The sequence below is a fragment of the Hevea brasiliensis genome, chromosome 13 (assembly GCF_030052815.1).
Source record: "Hevea brasiliensis isolate MT/VB/25A 57/8 chromosome 13, ASM3005281v1, whole genome shotgun sequence".
Lineage (NCBI taxonomy): Eukaryota > Viridiplantae > Streptophyta > Magnoliopsida > Malpighiales > Euphorbiaceae > Hevea > Hevea brasiliensis.
The window spans coordinates 9,995,539-10,004,378 of record NC_079505.1 but is presented as its reverse complement, the minus strand read 5'-3'; the positions used below and the strand labels follow the sequence as shown (position 1 = coordinate 10,004,378).

General features: G+C 35.0%; 1 non-coding gene across 1 annotated transcript; it reads right to left on the bottom strand.

Moving 5' to 3' along the window:
* Positions 1-582: 582 nt before the first annotated feature.
* LOC131172438 (small nucleolar RNA R71) lies at positions 583-689 on the bottom strand. The gene has a single exon (XR_009142915.1). It is a non-coding gene; the product is annotated as a small nucleolar RNA R71 (small nucleolar RNA).
* Positions 690-8,840: the final 8,151 nt, after the last annotated feature.

Here is an 8,840-nt window from a genome sequence, read left to right as displayed (position 1 = left end):
TTTTATTTTTTATTTTAATTTCTTTTCTTTATCCTTTTACTTTGAGATTTTTTTGTTTTGTTTTTCAGGTACTTATCTTTTATCCTGAGATTGAAAAGACAGCTAAAGCTTTGAGAGTAGAGTCTAAAAGAAGAAAAGTTGAACTCAAAATTCAAAGACAGCAAGAGCAACATTAAGAGCAACAAGTGATAGAAGAAAGCTATGGCAAACAACAATAACAGATCAATTAAGGATCATGCTTTTCCTAGTTTTGAAGATTTTAGATCAACTATTACAAGGCCTAGAGTGGAAGCAAACAACTTTGAGTTGAAGCCCTCACATTGTCAAATGGTTTGATAATCACAATTTGGGAGAGGTCCTACTGAGAGTCCACATGTGGACCTTATACATTTTCTTGAGATTAGTGACATGCTGAAGATAAATGGAGTGTCAGATGATGCCATCCAACTGAGATTATTTCCTTTTTCTTTGAAAGATCGTGCTAGGGAGTGGTTGCATTCATTACCTCAGGGTTCAATAACTACTTGGGATGAGTTGTCACAAGCTTTCTTAGCTCAATACTTTCCTCCTAGCAAGATTGCAAAATTAAGGAATGAATTAACTTCTTTCTGACCAAGGGATGATGAGAGTCTCTATGAAGCATGGGAGAGATATAAGGATCTTCATAGAAGATGTCCACATCATGGAATCCTTAAATGGATGCTAGTTCAACATTTTTACAATGGTGTTTCTCCAGCTATCAGAAGTATAATTGATGCATCTTTAGGAGGGGATCTTATGGAAAAGTCAAAAGATGAAACTTATTCAGCATTGGATAAAATTGCTTACAATAATTATCAATGGAGTTGTGAAAGGAATGAAATGAAGAAGCCATCAGTTGGTGTATATGAGTTAGATGCCATGAGTGTGTTCAATGCCAAATTTGATGCTTTGATAAGAAAAATGGATAAGTTAAGCATGAAGGTTGATGCTTCAATTAGAGGATCTAGTCATACAGAAGATGTTGGTGCAGGAAATATGCATTGTATAAACGATTTTCCTTTCTATGGGCAAGAGTTTGGAAATGAGCAAGTTGATTTTGTTAGAAATTATAATCAGAAGCCAGTTGGTATTCCTTTTTCTACTACATATAATCTAGCTTAGAGGAACCACCCTAACTTTTCTTGGGGAGATCGACAAGGCCAGCAGCAACATAATTATCAACAACCTTCTAATTTTTAGCAACAATATTAGAATTTTTAGCAAAAGAGAGTACCACTTAGATTTCCACCATAAAGGAATCAAAATGCACTTGTTCCACAACTACTAGTTCAGTCTTCAAATCAAGATTCAATTTTGAAGTTTATGATGGAGAATTTCTTAGCTGCTCAAGAAAAATAAGGAGAAATGATTCAATAATTAACTTCAAGGATAGATCAGCTTACCACTCATAATAAGATGTTGGAAAACCAAATAGCTTAGCAAGCAAGTTCTTCTAGCAAAACACAAGGAAAACTTCCAAGTCAACCAGAGAATCCTAGAAAACATTGCAAGGCAGTGATCCTAAGGAGTGGGAAAATTATGGGAGAAGAAAAGAAAGATGAGGTAGAAAATGACAAGAAGAAAAAAGATGAAGACAAGAATGAATCTACTTCAAATCATGATGAAGTTAATGAGGAAGCAATCAAGAAAAAGGAAGTTGAAAAAGAAGAAGAGAAAAAATATGTGCCTCTACCACCATGCAAGCCACCATTGCCATATCCTCAGAGATTTCAGAAAGTAAAGCTAGATAAGCAGTTTGGGAATTTTTAAAAGTTTTGAAGAAGTTATACATTAACATTCCATTTACAGATGCAATTTCTCAAATGCCCTCATATGCTAAGTTCCTGAAAGAAATTTTGTCAAGCAAGAGGAGAGTAGAAGATTATGAAACTGTGGCATTAACAGAGGAGTGCAATGCTTTCTTGAGAATAAGCTCCCACCGAAGTTGAAGGATCCAGGAAGCTTTTCTATATCTTGCCACATTAGCGATACTAACATTAATAAAGCATTGTATGATCTTGGAGCTAGTGTAAGCTTAATGCCACTCTCCATTTGCGAAAAGTTGAAGGTTGGAGAATTGAAGCCAACAACCATTTCTTTACAACTAGCTGATAGATCTATCAAATATCCAGTGAGAATTTGGAGAATGTGCCCTTAAAAGTTGGGAAATTTTTCATTCCTATGGATTTTGTGGCTCTTGAAATGGAAGAAGATGTTCACATTCCTATCATTTTAGGAAGGCCATTCTCAGCCACAGTAGGTGCTATCATTGATGTGAAGAATGGTAGATTGACATTAAGAGTTGGAGAAGAGGAGGTGGAATTTAATTTGAATCAAGTTTTGAAGAAACATCATGAAGCTGATCCTTGTTTAAGGGTAAATGTTATTGATGAGATTATGGAAGAAGAATTTAGGAAAATATATCCTGAAGACCCTTTGAAGAATTGTTTGGTGCATAGTTGAACAACCAATGATGAAAATCCTGAAGTTTCAGCTTTTGCTCAAATTTTGGAGGCTACTCAAGAAGTTATAGGAGATCAAGTTGTGCAAGTTGAAGAGTTAAAGCATTAAGTTGCTTAACCACCCTTGCTAGATGAGAAGGAAACACAACTGGTAGACCTCAAACCACTTCCATCTACATTAATGTATGCTTTTCTTGGACCTAATTCAACTTATCCTATCATTATTAGTGCATGTTTGAGTGATGTACCAGTTTAAAAGTTGTTGAGAGAGTTAAGAGCACGTAGGAAAGTCATTGGTTACACCATTGATGATATCAAGGGTATAAGCCCTACCTTGTGCATTCATAGGATTCTTTTAGAGGATAATTTTAAAGCTACCATAGAACATCAAAGAAGGTTGAATCCTAATATGAAAGAGTTGGTGAAGAAAGAAGTTTTGAAATTGCTTGAAGATGGGATCATTTATCCCATTTCTGACAGTAGTTGGGTTAGCCCAGTTCATGTAGTCCCTAAGAAAGGAGGTGTGACTGTTGTGAAAAATGAAAATAATAAGTTGATACTTACTAGAATAGTCACATGATAGAGGATGTGCATAGAATACAGGAAGCTTAATAGTGCCACTAGGAAAGACCATTTTCCCTTACCTTTTATTGATCAAATGTTAGAAAGGTTAGCAAAACATTCATATTTTTGTTATTTGGATGGGTATTATGGTTTTTTCCAAATCCTAATACATCCTAGTAATCAAGAGAAAACCACATTTACATATCCTTATCCATATGGTACATTTGCATATAGAAGGATGCCTTTTGGGTTATTTAATGCACTAACGACTTTTCAATGGTGTATGATGGCCATTTTCTCTGATTTTATCAAGGAAATTATGGAAGTTTTTATGAATTATTTTTCTGTATATAGTTTTTCTTTTGATAATTATCTATCTAACCTCTCTAAAGTGCTTAAAAGATGTGAAGAAACAGATTTGGTGCTAAATTGGGAAAAATATCATTTTATGGTGCAAGAAGGCATTGTTCTTAGACATTTGGTATCACATAGAGGAATTGAAGTGGACAAGGCCAAAGTAGAAGTGATTGACAAGATGCCTCCACCAACTTCAGTGAAGGGAATTAGAAGTTTTCTTGGGCATGCTGGTTTCTATTGGCGATTTATAAAGGATTTTTCAATAATTGCCTTACAAATTTGTTAAATCATGATGTTCCTTTTAATTTTGACCAAGCTTATTTTGATTCTTTTAACAGGTTGAAGGAAGCTCTAATAATAGCACCTATTATGCAACCTCTAGATTGGTCATTGACATTTGAGGTTATGTGTGATGCTAGTAACTTTGCTGTGGGAGCTATACTTGGTCAGAAAAGAGAGAAGAGGTCTTATGCAATTTATTATGCCAACAAAACTTTAGATGATGCTCAAGTAAATTATACCACCATTGAGAAGGGATTTTTAGTTGTGGTATTTACTGTGGATAAGTTTATATCATACTTGGTTGGATCAAAAGTGATTGTCTATACAGACCATGCTACCATAAGATATTTGTTGAAAAAGAAGGAAGCAAAGCCAAGATTAATAAAATGGGTTTTATTGCTACAGGAGTTTGATTTACAAATAAAAGATAAAAAGGGAGCTGAAAATGTTGTTGTAGATCATTTGTGTAACACCCCCTTGCTCGATCTACAGTGTAGCCGAGCAAAGGAATGACACATCCTGTGACAAAAGCACATACTCTTATCTTTATCAAGTGGTGATCAATTCAATTCCTTCAATTCGTTTTTTTTTTTAATAAGGAAATTTTGAATGGAAACTACAAGAGTTTCCCCTGTATTTTAAATATTTTACCTGTTAAAGATTTAACCTGTTAACAATATTCATATTGGAACGTCTCAATTATATAACAATTTCAAATCACAATTCACATTTCCTTTTCTATTCACATCCATTTCTATACATAAAATTTTCCTTCATTATATTTATTTACAAAATATGTACATTGATCATGCATCTCAAAATTTAATTACAACTTTGTGTTTAATTACAATACTTATGAACATGCATTACTGTGGGCCAAAAATCCCTACCAAAATGATATGCTGAGGTGACACAGACCGCAACTGCAGATCAATCACAAAATCCCTGTCCACAATCTATTGAGTTTTATCGCTTGGACCTGCGTGAGGGGAAACCATCATGCTAAGCATTGCTACTTAGCGGTGCACTAGCATAATGAAAATACTATATACAGAACAAAAATAATTTCATGTTTGTATGAAATAAGGAAATACTCATTTAAATATTCATAAATCATTTTAAGAATAATGTAGAGTCTATAACATCAAATCCTTGTAGTCATTTTACTATAATTTATCATATTTCATTTGGAATTGTGTCTTTATAATCACAACTAGAAGCTTCACTCAAGTACTCATAGTAACCTGTGACAGACAGCGTATAGATTGGATAATGGGGCTCATGACACTGACTACTCGGTGGTTCTGGTCGATTTAGCACAGGCTTACATTCTTGGTACTGACCACTCGGTGGCTCTGACAAGTATAACACTGATTTTCATTCTCGGTATTGATCACTCGGTGGCTTTGACTGGAATAACATGCCCACTTATCCAATCCTATACCCATTGTCTAGGCTCACTTAGCTCTTCTTTCATACATTCCATTTTTGGTACCTTTACTTCCTTAATAAATTTGACTAAGGTACAGTAGGAATTAGGCCATACTTCCTTCATGAGAATTATAGATCTATGTCTTATGTTTAATTTGGCTTTAGAATCATTTAATTTGCATTTGTGTAGCTTGAGTTATGACCATTTTTCCAAAACTATTTAGGTAACCAAATCTCAGGTTTTTAGGTCACTTCTAGAATCCAGGCAGATTTCTGGACTCACTTTATCAAGCAAATTTGGATAGGTTATAGTCATAATTTAGTATTATAGTCTTCATATGAATTGTTCTCCTTTGTCTCAAGATTACATAAGTTTAAGAATTACTTAATTTGGAGTTTTGTAGAGTAAGTTATGTTTAATTTTGTGTGTACTATTCATTTGATCATTTTTCAAAGTTCCAGAGTTTGCATTTTTGAATTTCAGCCAACATTTAGGTATCTTCCGATCAGCTTCAAGTCAAGGATTCTTCATAAAAATTGTTCCTCTGTGTCTTAGCTTTCCAAAAAGGAAAAATTCACCTCATTTGGAATTATATATAGTGAGTTATGTCCAGGTAAATAGGACTAGTTCAAATGCACTACTACACAAATCGCAGGACAGGTTTTGGGTAGCTCTTGAAGCCCAGATTTGAACAAGTTACAATCAGAATTTGTCATTTTATTCTTCAGGAAAGTTATTCCTTTATGTCTTAGATTTTCAACAAATTAAGAATCATATCATTTAGATTTTCCTAGGATAAGTTATACCCATTTAATCTGGACTGTTCAGGGTGCCATGCACCTAGGTTTCAGGTTTAGTGACTTAACTTGTAACAAAGATTTCAAGTATCTACACATAGAATTTGGGCAACTTATCTTCAAGAAAGTTTTAGTATTTTGGCTTATCTTTAATTTGTCATTAGTTTTACATCAATTGGAGTTATGTAGCTTAAATTATGAGCATTTAAACCCACTGGACTCAAGCTGTCCAAATTCACTCATAATGTCCAATACACATTTCATTTAATTTCTTCAACAAATCATTAATATTTCTCAATCAATACGCATCAAATAGTCATAATACAACCATACTAGTATTAAGTAGGCTTCATACCTAGAAAATTCCTAATTGAATAAAAACCCTAGCTAACTTAGTAATAACTTTAAAATTTATGAAATTCTTAGCACTAACCTTGGTTTACAAGTCTCAATCACTCTTAATCAACTTTCAATCACCAACAACTTTGATTCTTCTTCTTGGTCTCCCCAAACTAAAATTCCTTCTTCCCAAATCTTCCAAATTTCTTTGACTTCTTGCTTGCTCTCTTCAAATTAGGGTTTAATTCAAGATTTCTCTAATTTTTCTATGAAAATTATGGGGAAATTCATGGATTGAAAGCTTGGAATGAAGCTTTCATGGAGGAATTGAGAGAGTGTGGTGGATCACAAAGATGGAAATGGGAAGAAGATGATAAATTTTATCTCTTATCATGGATATTTATATTATTTAACTCCGTTAATTGTAAACTTGTAAATATATGGAAATGGCAAACTTGAAAATATTTTGAAATCTATAATCATTAGGTTTGACTAATTAAATAAGTATGGTTAATTTTCATAATCTTAATTAATTAAATTAATCTTACTTTATTAATTTAATAAATCTCATTTTTTGTTTCAATGTTAGACCTTTAAATTTAATTGATCAAATTTTATTCTTACCTGGTTTTTTTTTCATCTTTTCCATAATACCCGATAAGTCCCTAGCTCTGGTTTTTAATCTACTTATTTGAACTTGTTTCTTTTCATTTCTTTGACTTATTGATTCATAATAATACTTCGATTAGGTCTCAACTAAGGGTCTTACAGGGTCCTACATGAATTGAAGTAGCAACCAGACCTAAAGTCACTTTCTAGTGGAGTTACCCATCGCTGAGATTTGTGTGTGGAGTTACCCAAAGCCTTTTTCATCAAACCACTTTCCCAAGTTGGGTTGTCACAGGCCCACCAGCTTTCGTGTAATGCCCCTGCTCTAACCATTAGAGGAATTGTCCACTTTAGCCCACCCCATCCTGAGCCTCACGATTTTGTCTCATAGGTGGAATGGAGAACTTTCCCAGAACGTCACCCATCCTAGCATTTCTCTCAAGCGAGCATGCTTAACTCTGGAGTTCTTCCAACTCTCCAGGCCATTCCACCAAAAGGCGCCTCTAGTGATTAGTTTCCCCCATTTCAATGTATGATTTGATTCATTCTTGTGCCCCGCATTCCACTACCCTAGGTAACCTCGCCATCCTAGAAGCCTGCCAGGAGTTTACTCTCTTATGCCACTCCTTGCCCTCATCGAACCGCTTTCATGGGTCGAGTCATCACAGGCCCACCAGCTTTAGCCTGGTTCTTCCTCGAACCACACATCTAGTAAAGGGGGTCCGGTTTTGATACCATCTGTAATGCCCTGCTCCAACCACTAAAGGAATTGTCCACTTTGGCCCACCCCATCCTGAGCCTCACGATTTTGTCCCATAGGTAGAATGGAGAACTTCTTAGGAGGCCACCCATTCTAGGATTTCTCTCAAGCGAGCACCCTTAACCTCAGAGTTCTTCAAACTCTCCTGGCCATTCTACCAAAAAGTGCCTCTAGTGATTAATTTCCCCCATTTCAATGTATGATTTGAATCATTCTTGTGCCCCTCATTCCACTACCTTAGGTAGCCTCGCCATCCTAGAAGCCTGCCAGGAGTTTACTCTCTTATGCCACTCCCAGCCCTCATCGGACCACTTTCCCGGGTCGGGTCATCACATTTTGCACGTTTAACTGATTTGTACTCCACTTCTTTTGTTTTTCTACAACCTTACTTGGTCTTTATTATTTTAAATTATGACTCCTTAGTTTAATTGAAGTATGGTTCTAGACATTCTAGCAGTCCAACAGATATTAGTCACTATAATAATAGAATGTACGAAACTACCTAAAGTGAGGGTGTTACAATTTGTCAAGAATTAAGCATGAGGGCAAAGATGGAAATGAAGAGGAATTGCTAATTCATGAGTTTTTCTCAAATGAGCAATTGTTAGTTATTATTGATGTGTTGCCATGGTTTGCAGATTTTGTCAATTACTTGTCATGAGGAGTTCTCCCACCAGATTTGTGCTATCAACAGAGGAAGAAATTTTTGCATGATGTGAAATTTTATACATGGGAGGATCCATTATTATTTAAGAGATGTAATGATGGCCTAGTTAAAAAATGTGTGCCTGAAGAGCAACTAGGAAACATTTTAGAGCATTGTCATTCTTCTGACTATGGAGGTCATTTTAGTATGGATAAAATAGTGGCTAAGGTACTTTAAGTTGGATTTTATTGGCCACACATGTTCAAAATTGTGAGAGAATTTATTTTGAGATGTGATAGATGTCAAAGACTGGGGAATATTTTAAGGAAAAATGAAATGCCACAACAAGAAATTTTGGAGATTGAGTTATTTGATGTTTGGGGCATAGATTTCATGGGACCATTCCCATCATCTTTTGGGAATAAGTATATTTTGGTAGGGTGTCAAAATGGGTTGAGGCCATTGCTTCCCCTACAAATGATGCAAGGGTAGTAGTGAAATTTTTTAAGAAGTTTATTTTCACTAGATTTGGAGCACCAAGAGCTATAATTAGTGATGGTGGGTCTCATTT